General features: G+C 44.7%; 1 non-coding gene across 1 annotated transcript; it reads left to right on the forward strand.

Moving 5' to 3' along the window:
* Window positions 1-253: 253 nt before the first annotated feature.
* Trnac-gca (transfer RNA cysteine (anticodon GCA)) lies at window positions 254-328 on the forward strand. The gene has a single exon. It is a non-coding gene; the product is annotated as a tRNA-Cys (tRNA).
* The last annotated feature ends 16,024 nt before the right edge of the window (window positions 329-16,352 follow it).

Raw genomic sequence — 16,352 nt, forward strand, 5'->3', positions numbered from 1 at the left:
CACAGGGATCGCTCTGCTGATGCCTGTGCAGTTTTAATCTGCCAGGAAGTTTCATATCACCGCACACTCTGCTGCAGAGTGAAAATCTCATTCTGGAAACATCCCCTAGGCTGTGGCTAAGCTATGTCTCCTCAATATCCTTTCTTTCAGGAGTGCTAGTTCTGCAAGGTTCGCAGAAGAGCTTCTGTAAAGTTTGGAAGGTAGGAGACGAGGTACTGGCAGAAGTAAAGCTGTGAGGACGGGGCGTGAGTCGTGCTTGGGTAGCTCAGTTGGTAGAGCACTTGCCTGCAAAAAGCAAAGGTCCCGAGTTCAACTCTCGGCCCGGCACACAGTTTTAATCTGCCAGGAAGTTTCTTCGGCTCATCTCGCTCGCAAGGGGTCCCTTGGGTCTCTCCCTTCCCAGGTTTCCACAGGTGGGAAGGATGACGCTCGGCAGTGGCATAAGTGCCCACAAGCAGCTATTCGTAGGGCTTCACGGTCCTCCTCCATCCCAGAGACTGAATCGGTGAAGCCCTCCTAGCCAGTGAAACCTAAGGAGCAAGTCTAAGAAGAAGACCTCTAAGATGAAGAAACTTGTGGTGGCACTCACACCACCACAACCTAAAAGCTCTGCATCTGAGGGCAAGATAGAGAGTCTGGCATCCGCTGACGACCTAGATCTCATTGGATTCTCAGTCACAGTGGATGTCACTCGCACAGGTACTCAGTCGATGGCAGCAGGTGACCCAGGGGCATAATCTGCCTCCTCAGTCCCTTCACGCCATACTCGGCCATGGATAATGTCATCCTCCAGTGGAACTGCAGCTGTTTTGTCCACCATCTTGCTGAGCTCTGCCAACTTCTCAGGCTTCACTCTTTCCTCTGCATTGCTCTTCAGGAAACTTTGTTTCCAGCGATGTGGACCTCCGCCCTCCGTCGCTATTGGGGTTATTAAAAGACCTGGGCAGCTTATGAGAGGGTATCTGGTGGCATCTGCATCTACGTTCTTCACTCCCTTTACAGCGAGTCTGTCCCTCTACAATCACCTTAAGAGGCGGTCGCTATTCAGGTGTGGACGCATCAGGCTGTTACTGTCTGCAGTTTGTATCTTCCACCAGATGTTAATGTCCCACATCATGTCCTGGCTGCGCTGATAGCACAATTGCCGCCACCTTTTCTGTTACTGGGTGACTTCAGTGCCCATAACCCTCTGTGGGGTTGATCAGTGGCAACAGGCAGAGGCAGCATCATTGAGCAACTGTTGGCACAGCTCGACCTTTCTCTTTAAATAATGGTGCCTTCACACATTTCAGTGTGGCGTATGACATGTACTCAGCCATCAACCTTTCGATCTGCAGCCCTAGCGCATTACCATCTGTCCAATGGAGTGTTCATGACGACTTGTGTGGTAGTGACCACTTTCCGACCTTTCTCAGTGCCACAGTGTCACTCTTCTGGGTGCCCCTGCAGATGTGCTATGAATAAGGCTGACTGGGACTCGTTCTCCTCCACTGCCTCTCTCTAACGATGCCATTGATGCAGTGGTTCAATCGGTCACCACCAGCATCATTACTCCCGCAGACTCTGCCATTCCCTGTTCTTCTAGGTCCTCTCAATGGAGGACTATGCCTTGGTGGTCGCCTGAGATTGCTGAGGTGATTAAAGGTTGCAAGCGGGCACTCCAGCATCACAAGCGGCATCCCTCATTGGAACATCTAATCACCTTTAAATGGCTTCGTGCATGATCCGATTCTGCTGCTCATTCACCAATGCAAGCAGGAATGCTGGGAAAGTTATGTCTCAGCCATTGGCCTCTGTACATCTCCATCGCAAGTTTGGGCCAAGATTAGGTGACTCCATGGCTATCAGACTCCTGTGAGCATATCTTCTCTTTCACTGAATGGAGCAGTCTGTACTGACTCAGACACAATTGCAAATCGCTTAGTGGAGCATTTTGCTCAGAGTTCTGCTTCTGCAAATTACCTACCGACCTTCCGTTCTCTGAAAGAGCGGTAAGAATGTCTGAGCCTTTTATTTCACACACGCGACCCTGAATCGTACAATGCTCCATTCAGTGAGTGGGAATTCCAAAGTGCCCTAGCTGCTTGCCCTGATGCAGCTCCCGTGCCAGATCGCATCCACTGTCAGATGCTCAAACACCTCTCAGTGGACTGCCAGTGGCGCGTCCTAGACCTTTTCAACCATATCTGGGTTGAGGGTGAGTTCCTGTTGCAGTGGAGGAATGCGTCGCAATCCCCGTGTTGAAACCTGGCAAGAACCCACTGGAGGTGGACAGCTACCGCCCCCATTAGCCTCACCAACGTTCTTCACAAGTTGCTTGAACGCATGGTGGGCCGGAGGTTGAGTTGGCTACTGGAGTCTCGCGGCCTTTTGGCTCCGTCTCAGAGTGGGTTCCGTAAGGGCCGCTCTGCACCAATAATCTGGTGTTCTTGGAGTCTGCCATCTGTACGGCCTTTGCCCGCCATCAGCATCTGGTTGCCATCTTTTTTGACATGCGGAAGGCATACGATACAACATGGCAACATACATCCTCTCTATGCTTTATGGTTGCGATCTTCGGGGTCCGCTCCTGAATTTCATACAAAATTTTCTGTCGCCTCATTCCTTCCGTATGCAAGTTGCGGTCTTCCATAGTTCCTCCAGCATTTAGGAGAATAAAGTACCGCAAGGATCTGTCTTAAGTGTCTGCCTCTTTTTGATTGCAATTAATGGGCTCACTGCAGCGCTGGGAACATCTGTCTCATCTTCCTTGTATGCTGACGACTTCTGCCTATACTATACCTCCACTGGCATTGCAGCTGCTGAACAGCAGCTGCAGGGCGCTACCCGAAAGGCGCAAGCTTGGGCTGTAGTGCATGGCTTTCAGATTTCGGCTGCTGAGACCCGCGTTGTGCATTTCTGCCGGCGACACACTGTTCACCCTGAGCCACAGCTTTATCTTGACGGCGAATCTCTTGCTGTGGTGGAGACGCATCGGTTTTTGCGATTGGTTTTCGATTCTCAGTTGACTTGGCTGCCTCATATTCGGCAGCTTAAACAAATGTGCTGGCAGCATCTTAACACTCTTCGTTGCTTGAATCACACCAGCTGGGGGTGCCGATCAGTCTATTCTTCTAGAGCTGTACCAGGTGTTAATTCAGTTCCGTCTAGATTATGGGAACCTGGCTTACGGTTCGGCATCCCCTTCCGCATTGCGGCTGCTGGACTGCGATCCTTCACAGCAGGATCTGACTCCCCACTGGAGCTTTCCAGACAAGCCCTGTCAACAGCATACCTGTGAAGGCAGGTGTCCCTCCACTGCGGTTCCGGCGCCAACGATTACTGGCCGCTTATGTTACACACATTAGTATCTTGTCCGGGCATCCCAATTATTGTGTCCTGTTCCCTCAGTCGGTCGTCCATCTTCCGGAACAGCGGTCCCGGTCAAGGTGTATGATTGCAGTTCGTGTCAGAGCTCTTCTCTCTGGGCTTCAGGTTTTCCCTCTTCCACCTCTTTTCTGGGCCCCTCTGCTTATACCCCCATGGTGTATGCCCCGTCTGTGCCTTCGGCTCAATTTGGCACAGGGCCTGAAGAACCCAGTTGCTCCTGAGGCCCTCCACCGCTGCTTTCTTTCAATCCTTAGTGATTTTCAATGCTCTTGATGGTTGCTGGTTGTGTCGGTTATGCTCTTACTCTAGGGGATCATTATGAACAACACTCATTGCCAGCTGGCTTCAGTGTTTTCACTGCCGAGTTGGTCGCCATCTCTCGTGCCCTAGAGTATATCCACTCCTGCTCAGGTGAGTCCTTTGTTATCTGTAGTGACAACCTGAGCAATTCATGAGCTATCAACCAGTGTTTCCCTCGCTTTCATCTGGTGATGGCTATGCAGGAGTCCCTCCATACTCTTGCCCGTTGCGGCCGCTCTGTGGTCTTTGTGTGGACCCCTGCAAATGAATGTGTTGACACGCTGGCTGAACAGGCTGTCAGTGCACCAGCCTTGGAGATTGGCCTTTTGGAGAGTGACCTCAGGTCAGTTTTGCAGCAGAAGGTACTTCGCACCTGGGGTGAAGAATGGCGCATCCTTGCTTCACCCAACAAACTTCGGGCCATCAAGGGGACTACCGGTATGTGGTGCTCCTCCTTGCGGGTCTCTCGCGAGGACTCAGTTGTCCTCCGCCGGTTGCACATTGGCCACACCTGGACAACACACACCTATTTATTGCACCACAAGGACCCACCTTTGTCGCTGCGGGTGAGCTTTGACTGTGGTCCGCATCTTGTTGCACTACCCACTTTTAACTCCATTCAGGCAGATGTTTGCGTTTCCTAATATGCTTCCTGCACTTTTATCAGACGACATTGTGATGGCAGATTTAGTTTTGAGTTTTATTCACGCAGGGTTTTTTTTCACTTGATCTAAGTGTTTGCCCTTTTTTGTGTGTTGAGTCTATTCAAGAATTAACTATCAAACACAGAGGCAGCAATATATCTAACTTGCTATTGTTCTGATGTTCACCAGTGGAGGCTAATGCATTACTGCTCTGTGTAGCTGTTTGTTCAATAGAATTCAATAAAATTCAATAGAATTGAGAGCTGTGCAACAGACCAAGAATAAACTTTAAAATTACTAAAATATGGGATTGCACATCTTGACTGCAAAAATATACTATTTTAGACTGCGGTTTTTAGTAGGTTTCTTGGTGGTTGGCTTTTCCTTTTTGTTTCTATGGTCAGCCAACCACTGTCGCACTTGGTGTGATTTTAATTCCTTTTGTCTCATCTCTGTCTGTGTCTTTCTTGTCCTGTGTCATCTCTTGCCATCTCCATTGTTTGTTTTTATTTCTTGTGAGGGTTTCTGGTTCATGGAAAAAGGGACCAATGACCCTAGTAGTCTGGTCCCATCAATCCCACAAACCAGCCAGCTCCTTATTAACTAGCAAACCCCTCTCCACTTGTGGCTGTTTGGGCCCTAATGAATGAACACCTGCCAGTCCACTCACAGGGTGAATGGATGAGGCCAGGCTCCACATTCACTCTCTGCCTCAAACAGTGCTAACAGTTACTACTCAACCCTTACCCTTTGGTGAGGGCAGCTCAGCCACATTGGGTACACCATAAGGTGTCTTGACAGTAGAGCCAGTCGGCAAAATAGGTGTCACCTTAGGTGTCCCATGCGATGAGCCAGATTCTCTGCCACCGCTACTGCAATAGGCAGCAGCCTGAATTCTACTGAACACGGCAAAAAGCGTCTTCAGCTGTCGTGAACTGTGGCCAGCTCCTCCATCTACACACAGCGTGCACACATTATATCCATTCTAGTACTACTATTCAAGAATTAACTATCAAACACAGAGGCAGCAATATATCTAACTTGCTATTGTTCTGATGTTCACCAGTGGAGGCTAATGCATTACTGCTCTGTGTAGCTGTTTGTTCAATAGAATTCAATAAAATTCAATAGAATTGAGAGCTGTGCAACAGACCAAGAATAAACTTTAAAATTACTAAAATATGGGATTGCACATCTTGACTGCAAAAATATACAAGCAATGTAATCATAAAATTAGAGAGAGAGAGAGAGAGAGAGAGAGAGAGAGAGAGAGAGAGAGAGAGAGAGAGAGATACATACATACATACATACATACATACATACGTAACTTGCTTCTGAAACAACCCTGATTAAATTACAGTATTGTTAGCTGTTGAGTAATGTACTGACTAACCTAATGCATACACGTTACTTTGTTTTGACAATTATGGGTGTTGTTTCAGTCGGAATTTAGCTGCTCAATAATGCTACATTCAAGGAGTAGAGATTTTTGACTAAATGAGGTCATAAAAGTTAGCCCAAATAAAGTTACATATTTTTGCTAAACGTAAATGGAAGGAGTCTCTATCACTGCAGAATAAATTTTTATTCATATCTAATGTCAACACAGATCAGATATGTATGTGTTGTCTATTCTTTTGGACATGTCCAAGGGGATAGACAGTATTTTGATCCTCCAGTCACAATGATTCGGGGCACAAAGGAAGTAGAGACATTGGTTGTTTGTGGGCATTAATTTACATCAATGGGGAGGGTTGAAAATATGTACTAAACCAGGATTTTAACCTGAGTCTCTGGCTGACTAGGCAGATGCACTGACGACTATGCCATGTGAACACAGTGGTCATGACATATGCATGGTCTACTCTAGCATGCTTCTTGTCAGACCCAAATTCTCAACTTATTTACACACTACTGATGAAGTGCTCATACTTATGATCCTCCTTACACATGGTGTCTCACTGGTTCCTGTAAGAGTTAGAGTGTGGTGTGCATCTACACTGAAAGGATCATTGGCTGACATCACCTTAATTATATATGTGGTGTCCATTCTTTTGACATGTCAATGTATCGTCACATCCTGTTCAAACAATCTGAACAAGTTTTCCTTACTACAGTCCTTTGGCCAGTGTTGTGGTCATGAATCCGTAATTTCAGCATTCCATATTTATCATCATTTCTTGGTAAAAACAGTTGTCGCAATATGGTATATTTTTGCTTGCTGCGGTCAACCCACAACAATGAGGACAAACGTTCAGCCAGTGTGATATTCCTCCTCTTACTGTGCCATTACAGTCAACACTCACTCATTGTGCAGCTGCATCACTGCATCTGAAAGCAGCGAAAATACATATTGGTAGCATTAAGTGAGCATTAAGATACTGACTACCGATACCTGGTATCTTCTACTGGTGTGAATGAAATGTGCTTATCTGTCAGTAAGTAGGTAGTTGTACATCCCTTACAGTGCTTTGCTGGTGTGTCACATACAGCAGTTTGAACCTTTCTAAGCTGAGAGAAGCTGTTGCTTGCCATTCAAAACAAACAAAAGACAACTGTGCAACAGACTGCACGAATCTACACATCACAGTTTTGTAAACTTGAGATTACATCTCCAGAGCGTACTCATTGCCGCTACATGGGGCCCTACCATGTTCCACAGAATATGTAGTGGAGATCATGAAACTAATAAAAGGTCTGATCTGAGTCTAATACTCTGCTACAAATTAGGTGATAGTAGTTCATCCACAGCTTGACTCCAAAAACAAAAAGATGATCTTTTGCTTTAGTAACAAATGTTCATTGCCTCTTTGGCCAACAGCCAAAAAGTGAGCCTAGAATGACCTCTGACTCCAAACAACAAATATTGTTGTTGCACACAAGCCTCAGTTTGGAGCTGACCAATAGAACTTTCATCAGATGTCATATTAGAGTGGCAAGTACAGAAAAACCTCGAGAAGGGGGTGCTAAAGATATCTTGAGCCAACTTAACTTTTACTGTAATAAAAAATAATGAAGTCACATGGAAAGTGTAAGAATGTTTTCTTTAAACTGATTATACACTTATACAAGACAATGCCATGTTATGATATAAAAAAGTTAGAATTGTGGTTCTGTTTCTTAAATGATGAATTCTGTGCGCCTATTACTCCTGGCGAATTTGTTAATATATTGTCAATAGGAAAATTAATGTCAGGGTGAGTGTCCAACAGAACTAAGCCATTAAGTCAATCCTTCATTGTCGACCTCAGCCATGTCTTTGTACACAACAAATTTGAAAAATGTCTTTCTACTGTAGCATTAGGAGCAGGTAGACAAGGAAATGCTTTGTAAATCATGTGTAAAGTAGGATAGTCAGATCTAGGACAAGGAGACAATGCTTGTGTTACAGAATCACAGTCCTTAAGGGCATTTATGTGTTTTTGCTTGTATTGAAGAATCTGTCCCATTAGTCTCTTTGAAATCACAGTGTGATTCTTCTTCAGAGAACAGTAGTTCAGTTAAGCACTGATTTAGTTGATGCACCAGATCATTATGGTAATGTTTCAGTAGTTGTGAGGGCAAATGGATGTTGAATTTTAAATGATAAATATTTTCTTCAGGAAAACGTTATCTAATGTCAGTCTTAACATGGTCCAGTGTTGGAACAAAATCAGTTCTTTTCCAATAGGTCATAGCATCATCATTATGATTGCAGTTGTGTGCCTGTAATATGATGCAAACTCATCTCAACATCTAACTCTTCCATGACTGTCTTCGCCTCTTTAACAATACGAGCAAAGTGGCTATGAGCATTAGCTCTCATGCCGTCATACACCTTGAGCGTTGAATCCCATTTTGATTTTTCCATTGTGGTGTCAAAGGTACGGTCTTGTAAGATATTGCTCACTGGATATGTTATGCGCATAATGTCTCTGTGTAAACACAGTGATATACTCGAAATTAGAGAGAGCTCAAAAGAAAATATTGGTTTTGGCAGCTGTTGTTCTATCCCTTCAACATAGTATTTCTTGAAGAGCTTTGCAAACTGTTTGGAGATCAGCTGCAAATTGAATAACAGCATCATGTCGCTCAGCCCATCTCATTTGGCAATGTGACTGCAGCGAGTGTTGCAAACTGCTTGCTAGACGCTATAGAGAACGATACTACTTCTTCAATAGTTCCAAGTGAGTTTCCCACACTTACAACTTTGCAACTTTGAGAGATAGCAAGGTTGAGCTGATGACTTCGACATGGTGCTATTTCCACGTTGATAGCTTTCCTTTTTATTGTAGCCACAGATCCCTTAAATTATGACATACACGTATTAACTGAGCAACCATCATAGCCTATACCAACACAGTTCTCCAGGGACAGAGAAAGGCTTCACATTCTCCTTAGGATCATAGTACCTAATACTTCACCAGTAATGCTACACTCGTCACCTTGACTCTCTTGAGGTTCATTGTCAATATTTCCACTACAATTATTGTCTTTATTGATGTCAATGAAACCCAAAAATCTTCCGTGTAATTTGCCATCATGGTCAACATATCTTGCAGCTAAACTTAGTTGGGCAAAGTCCGTAGTCTCATCGAAGATTATGCTGTAATACAAAGAGTCATTGATTTCCTCCAGTATTCTCGATAACATCACTTTTCACGGCATGAAATAAGTTCGTCACACATTGTTTTATGTTTGTAAGTGGCATCCGCTTTAGTGGTCTCATGGTGATGTTTCAGTTGCAAGTCTCCAGCACCAATTCTAAATTTTAGAAGAGCTCTAAAGTTTCCCTAGTTGCTCACTATACCTTCACAATCATTTCCATTTACTAATAGACTCCCATCATTCCTATACCCCCACAGGGGAATATTTTATTTTCCATAAAAAATGATTGCTTTTATTATAGGTACAAGATGGCCTCTGTTTTCCCTAATGCTTTCCATTGTCAGTCTTGACAATTGATTTATGACATAAAGTTTGCATTCCTCGTGGTGCCAGAAATAATTTTGCATCTGTTGACACCTCAACATGGTACTTGAGCTGAGAGAGAATGTCAGGATCACTTTCCATACCAGTAAGTTTGGCAAACTTTGTTAGTGGTTCAGTCACAAGTTTCTTGGGGACAATGGATTTCTTTCCTCCAACCATTTTATTATTCTCAAAAATTGAACAGTTAATGCAAAGAAGTCGTTTTTTAACTTGTGAGAACACGAGCCATGGATACTGTTCAGAATGATTATCAGGCACTTGTCTATGTTCAACCTGCCTTCTCTTGTTGTGCTCAGAAGTAGGAAAGATACAACTTTTTTCAGGTTTCCTTGAAGCTGTGAGAAGTTTGTGTTTTATATCATCACTAATATTTTCTGATGCTAATATATCCAAATAATTGCCAATATCCGTGGGAATAAGGGAATCCGTCAATCAACTTTGTTGTGGAAGTTTCGACGAAGTGCTGGGCTCTGCCTTTACATCTGGTGGTGTTTTTGCAGCTGAATGGTGACCACAATTGTCAGATGTTTCTACTATTTTTGCCTTATTATATAACGATTCATTTTATTAGATTGTTAAGATGTAGGTAAATTAGATGCCGCCAATTATTCTCAAATAAACACTTTACTCGCACTGAAAAATGCAACACACTTGGCCACGCCCCCCCCCCCCCCCCCCCCATATTTGTAATATCACTAAACACAGTACTGACTGAAGTCTGTGGTAATAGCTAATAATCCAGTTGTTCACTTTTTATTGCTTCCAAGTTATCACAAAGATTGTAGGTTTCAAACTGACTGCTTGGCAGCAACTCTGCTTCCCTTACATATGTGGCTCAGTTGTTCTGAGAGAATTCACTGCCAGAATGGCAAATGTACGTTTGGCCAGCTTGTAAGTCACACTGGTGATGTTCCCCCTGTACTAGGTTTTCAACAGACGCTTGTCTACATCTCATGGCAGTGGCAACTACAGCAGGGTTAAGATGAATGACAAAATTAGTGAATGAGAGCAGGCTCTCTCATTCTCACAAATAAGGAAAAGCTAGATACAGATAGAGAAAAGCTTACAATATTGGTTTCTACACAGAAAGACACAGTAAAAGAAAATTATAAAGACAAATATATTTATGCACCGGCTAATACTGCTACTGCAGATGTGCTGTATTTGTTTCTCAAACATTGTACCACTCAATTAGCTCTTTTCTTTCTTTCAGCAAATACCATGAGAATCTTTCAGTTGATTAGCCTGAAAAATAAATTTGTTGTGCCACTGCTTTTGTAGGGATAAATTTGTGATACTGGATATGGTGGATGCAGGGAAAGGCCACCCATGAGGTAGGAGATTTCAGAAAATTCGTGGAAGAACAAATATGGATGATGGATGTAACAAGATGGAAACTGCTGTAAACGTAACTTTGCTGGCATACCTAGACATTCACTAACAGCTGTAGTTATACCAAGAGAGGGGCTGCATCATTAGACCAAATTTCTAGTAAAAGGGGACGAGAGTAAACCAGCTTTGAATTTGTAATTTACTGTGCATAAACCAAGTTGTCCAGCCATTTTACATCAAAGGCCATTCCTTGTGCCTGTTCATTAAAGTGGAAAATTTGTCTTCAGTTTTGGGTTAATAGGACAATGACCATGGATGTCCAGATGGCCTATATGTGAGTTATTTCCTGTCACTCTGAAGTATTGCTAGTGGTGCCAGCCAAACGATTATATTTGTTTTTATTTGTACAGATTTAGGACAAATTCACAATTACGTTCAATGTAAAGTAATTCAATTTGTAACATACATAGTGTCCATAATTCACCACATCACTACTGTGACTGTGACACTGGAGAGAAGGTGAAAGTTGCCATGATGTCTTACATGTTTCATATTTTGTTCAATAATGATAGGCTATTTTTCAGATTGAAGGAACCTTTATTTAAGGAAAACTTGTTGACTTCTTGGCTTCACCTGGGTATGCATTTACTCCATTTCTAACCACCTCAACTTCCATTATCTTTCACTCCATTCGCTGTCCATGTCTACCCCCCACCCCTCCCCAGGTCCCTTTTAGAATGATTCACTGGCTGAAAAGGTCAATGTGATAGTATACCAATGTGATGTGAAGCCGTATGTCTGCCCCCCATGTGGTGCTTAAAGTGTCTGCAATTTGGGCACATCTTTGCACTATGGCACTGATCTCATCTGTAGAGATTGTGGATGAGTACTGTTTGCAAATTCCCCATGTGCCTCTCCTGCCATCGTATCCACTGTGGAAAGCACCACACTCCCCACTGGCCATATTACACTTTCCTAGAGAGTGAAGAAGATAAAACAGTATGAGATGCAGGACAAACTTACGGACAAAGAGGCCAAAATGAAGTTCAAGCAGTTGCCCCCAGTATGTATAACAATGTCATATGCTACAGCTAGAAAGACATTTCCCCTGCCTGTTACTCTTTCTGTAGTGGGCCCTCAGGGCCGTTCGACCATCCCTGCTCTGCTGATGGTTTGGGGGCTCCCCTTTTGCTGCTTTCTCCACACCTGCTTTGGTATCAATAGCTTCCCATCCACCAGGGACATTTGTCCCCACCTTCCAGCCTGAGACAAATAAGCTGCTTCTGGCTTCTCTTGCCAGGAAGGGGTCCTCAGGGACACTTCCTTCTCTGGGTTGCACTGGTCACAACTGGACACCAGCAAGTGGCTGAGGCAGCCATAGGCTGTTGGTCGCACTACTTCACGATCATAATCCTTACCTGAAATTGTTTCAGAGAAGCCCTTCGGATCATCAAAATCTTCTAACAAGAGGAAAGACAAGAAAAGTGCTTCATGGAAGAGGACCAACTTCCAGTAGACCCCTATCCCTGGCAGATCCGACCTGTTCAACTCCAGAGTTCAAGGCAGAGAATGCAGCAATCCCCGAGGCCCCAGTTTGCACCACACAATGGAACCTGGAACAGAGTTTACACACATGTTCTGGATGCACGATATAGCAAAATTTTGCCTCTTGATACACCTTTGGAGACTGTGTCTGTGTGGGTAAGTCCATTTCAGGATAGTACTGTCTGCAGTGTTTACCTCCCTCCTGATGATAAAGTATCTCATGGCATTGTTTGCATTTGTTGCTCAGCTCCCCCCCTTCCCCATCTTTCCTAATCTTGGGCAATTTCAGTACCCATAACCCTTTGTGGGTTTTAACCATGATCATTGGGTGTCTTAAGGACTTTGGAAACTTACTGGCACAACTTTAACTTTGCCTCTTAAATACTGATACCCCCAAACACTTCATCATGGTACACAGAGTTTTCTCGGTAATTAACCTTTTCATTTGCAGCCCTTGGCTTCTCCTATCCATCCACTGGGGAGTTCATGATGACTTGTGTGGTACTGACCATTCCACAATCTTCTTGTGCCTCCCTCAGCACCACTACCCTGGATGTGTGCCCAAATGGGTGTGCAACATTGATGACAGGAGTGCTTTTGCCTTTCTTCTTGCCACCTGATGAAATGATGTCAACAAGAATACTTGGAGCAGCATTTTCAACCATTGGACCACATACCTCTCCTTCACAGGTTTGACCTAAGATGAGACATCTCTACATATACCAGACACTAGTAGGTGTATCTCCTATTACCTTGAAATTGCACTGTCTCCTTTGACCCAGACACAATTGCTGAACATTTTGCTCTGCATATGCTAGTGTCTCTGCACCTGAGAATTATCAACACATCTTTCATGTTCTCAAGCATTGGGTGGAGCAAAAGCCATTATCATTTACTGCATGCCACATGGAGCTGTCTAAAGCTCCATTCATTGAGTGGGAATTTATCAGTGTCCTAGCCCTCTGCCCTGATACAGCCCCAGGGCCAGGCCACATCCACAACCAAATGAATAAGTGCCTATCAATGGATTGTCAGCATCATATCCTTGCTATCTGTAACTTGATCTAGACTGAGGGCCAGTTCCCATCGCAACAATTAGAAAGCATCATTGTCACAGTGCTGAAACTGGGTAAGCACCCTCTATAGACAGGCAGTTATCGCCCAGTAAGTGTCAGCAATGTTCTCCGTAAAGTGCTTGAATTAATGCGCAATGAGATGGTGGCTGTGTAGCTCCTTGAGTCTCGGTGTCTTCTGGCTGGAGCCCAGTATGGTTTTCACCAAAGCTGTTTCACTACTGATAATCTGGTTTGCCTGCAATCTGCCAGCCAATCAGTTTTTGCCCAATGTCAACGCATTATAACAGTCTTCTTCAACCGGCAAAAGCTATATGACACCAGGAGGTGACACCATATCCTTGCTACCTTATTTGAGTGGGGTATGTGGGATCCACTCCAAATTTTTATCTACAGTTTCATGTCGCAGCGTATGTTCTGGTTTCTAGTTGATTCCCACAACACTTCACATATCCAAGAGAATGAAGTCTGGCAGGGCTCTGTACTGAGTGTCATTGTCTTTCTAAAAGCCATCAGTGGCACCTGCAGTTGTGAGGTCACCAGTATCACCTTCCTTGTATGCTGACTACTTCTGCCTCTTACTATTGCTCCCCTAGTGTGGGTGTCGCTGAATGTAGACTGCAAGGCACCATACAAAAGACGTGGTCATGGGCACTCGCCCATGGCTTTTGGTTTTCAGCTGCCAGGACTCAAGTCATGTTTTTCTGTCAACATCATATGGTTTATCCACAACCAGAACTTTATCATGATGATGAAATACTCAGTGTGGCAGGAACTTACCACCTTTCAGGACTGGTCTTTCATTCTTAGTTGACATGAATTCCCAATCTTCGGCAGTGCTTGCTGCCTCTCTCCTTGCTCTATTTGAATGACAGCCTCCCAGAGGTTGCCTAAAATTAGGAGTCTTTGTCATTTGACATTTACTGCGAAAAGGTTGGGGTGAAGTTATAACTGGTACAAAGGGAAATACTGGACTTGCCCAAGCAAGGCAGGATTAAATAACTGGTATGTGCTAGTAGAACTAGCGAAGTTTCTTCTTGGTCTTCGCTCTTAGAACCAACATCTGCGATGCATTACCAATCCTGGGGTGTGAAGATCAGATAAGAATTAATCAGGGCTAGGTCTTTTTTTGGAGATGATGATGTGCAGGCTTGTGGCTGCCCAACCAAAGTCATATGGTTGGTGGGGAAGAGGGGTTTGGGAACATCAAGAGGGGTAAAAGGGTATAGTTGGGATAGGTACGTATATGTACCATCTCGCAGTGACTCCACTAGCATGTCCACCATCAGTTCAGCAGCTCACAGGTTGTCTGGCAGCAGCAGGTGGTCATGTTTGTAGTGTCGACAGCCTCTTCTCAGATCATAGTAGTGACTTGTGCTGCCTTGTCATCATCCTCTTCTTCTGGCTGCTATACCACCTCTCCAGCAACCTGCATTTCCATGTTGGCCAGAGAGGCGGTTGTCTGGGTTCCCACATCTACCTCCTTCCTAATGGGGTTCGGCACCACCTCTTTGCGTGTCACAAGGGTCAAGGCTTCCATCAGTTGCCACACCTGATGGTGCGCCTCTGTGCGCCTCTTCCAGTTCTACTCTAAGGGACCCCCTATCCTCTGCCATGGTTGATTTGAGTGTGGCAATAGCTTCATCCGTGGCTTTCTGTAATGATTCATGGAAACTATTGTAGTCATCTTAAAATGGTGGTGTGGCCTGCTTCCCTTCTTGGACAGGGGACGAGGTGACCACCTTGTGTTGTTGAGCCAGTTCTTCAGGTTTAGCTGCCTCAGTCCTCTTATTCTGCTTCTGCCTGCTCCAGTTCTTGATAGAGCTGCAGAAACAATGATATGCAGCATGTGCACACCCACAGTTGATGCACTTCAGAGCAGCATCTCGCGATTTATTGCAGTCGTGTGTATCGTGTGCCTTTGCACATTTCATTCATGTGACCTTGTTGCTGCAGGGCTTTACTACATGGCCAAGCTGTTCGCACTTGTAGCTCTGCTTCTTCTTCTTCTTCTTCTTCTTCTTCTTCTCGCTCTTCTTTCCACATCACACTTCATTGGCCAGGTGCTCTGGTAGAATGGCAAGAAGGAGGGAAGTTGACTTCATTCGCCTCCCTTGCCATGTCCAGCCATGTCTGCGACGTACACCAACGGCAACAGTGACAGCAATGAAGTGAACTGCAGCAAGTCCAGCAGTGGAGTCGAGTGCTTGCTGCACCTCAATACACTTTGTCACCTGAGTAACACCAGCAGGGGTGCAGAGTGCACTACCCTTCTGCAGCTTAACAAACCCAAGATACAACCCTGTCTTGCTTATGGGAGTGTTAAATTGGTTTGGCATCATCCTCGACATTGCAGATACAGGATGTGATAAGCCCCTGTGGAGGTTTGATTTGGAACAGGAGCTGTATGAACTAGTCTTATGGACAGATTACTCATGGAGGCTGGGGTCCATTCATTGTGTATCAGGTGCCAGCAACTACTTCTCAGTTATGCTACCTATGTTTGCAACTCCCCTAAGCAACTAAACTACCTTCCCCTCTTTCCAAACATGGAAACCTTTCTTCCACACTGGTGACCCAGATCAGGGATTATGATCAGTCTACACCCTGTCCCTCCCCTCTGAACTCCAGTTATTTCTTCCTCCACCTCTCCTCTGGGCATACTTATGTACACCTCTGTGGGGAACCCTTTGTCACAGCTTTGCCTTGACCCATCATGAGGTCTGAAAGACATGGTCCCTCAGGGAGTCCTCTGCCACCAATTTTTCTCCATCCTTTGTACACCCCGGAGTTCAGCAGTAGTCTGTACTGTTTTCTTGATGGTTTCTGGTAACATGGGCTTTGCTTACACTGCCACGGGTCATACTGAACTGCCTTCCTTGCTGGAAGCTGCAGTGTTGTTAGCCATCTCATGCTCTTAAGCACATCCTTTGCTCCACTGGTGGGTCCTTCATCTGCTTCAACCAGTTTGGAAGCTCTCAACCAGTATTACTGTAAGGCTCCCATGTTCATCGCTAACCAATATTCCCAGTATGCCCTTGAGCAATGTGGATGCTCAGTGATGATTGTTTGCACTCATGTTGGGATCCTTGGGAATGAACTTGCTGATAGCTTGGCC

This window comes from Schistocerca gregaria, chromosome 11, assembly GCF_023897955.1.
Source record: "Schistocerca gregaria isolate iqSchGreg1 chromosome 11, iqSchGreg1.2, whole genome shotgun sequence".
In the NCBI taxonomy this organism is placed as follows: domain Eukaryota; kingdom Metazoa; phylum Arthropoda; class Insecta; order Orthoptera; family Acrididae; genus Schistocerca; species Schistocerca gregaria.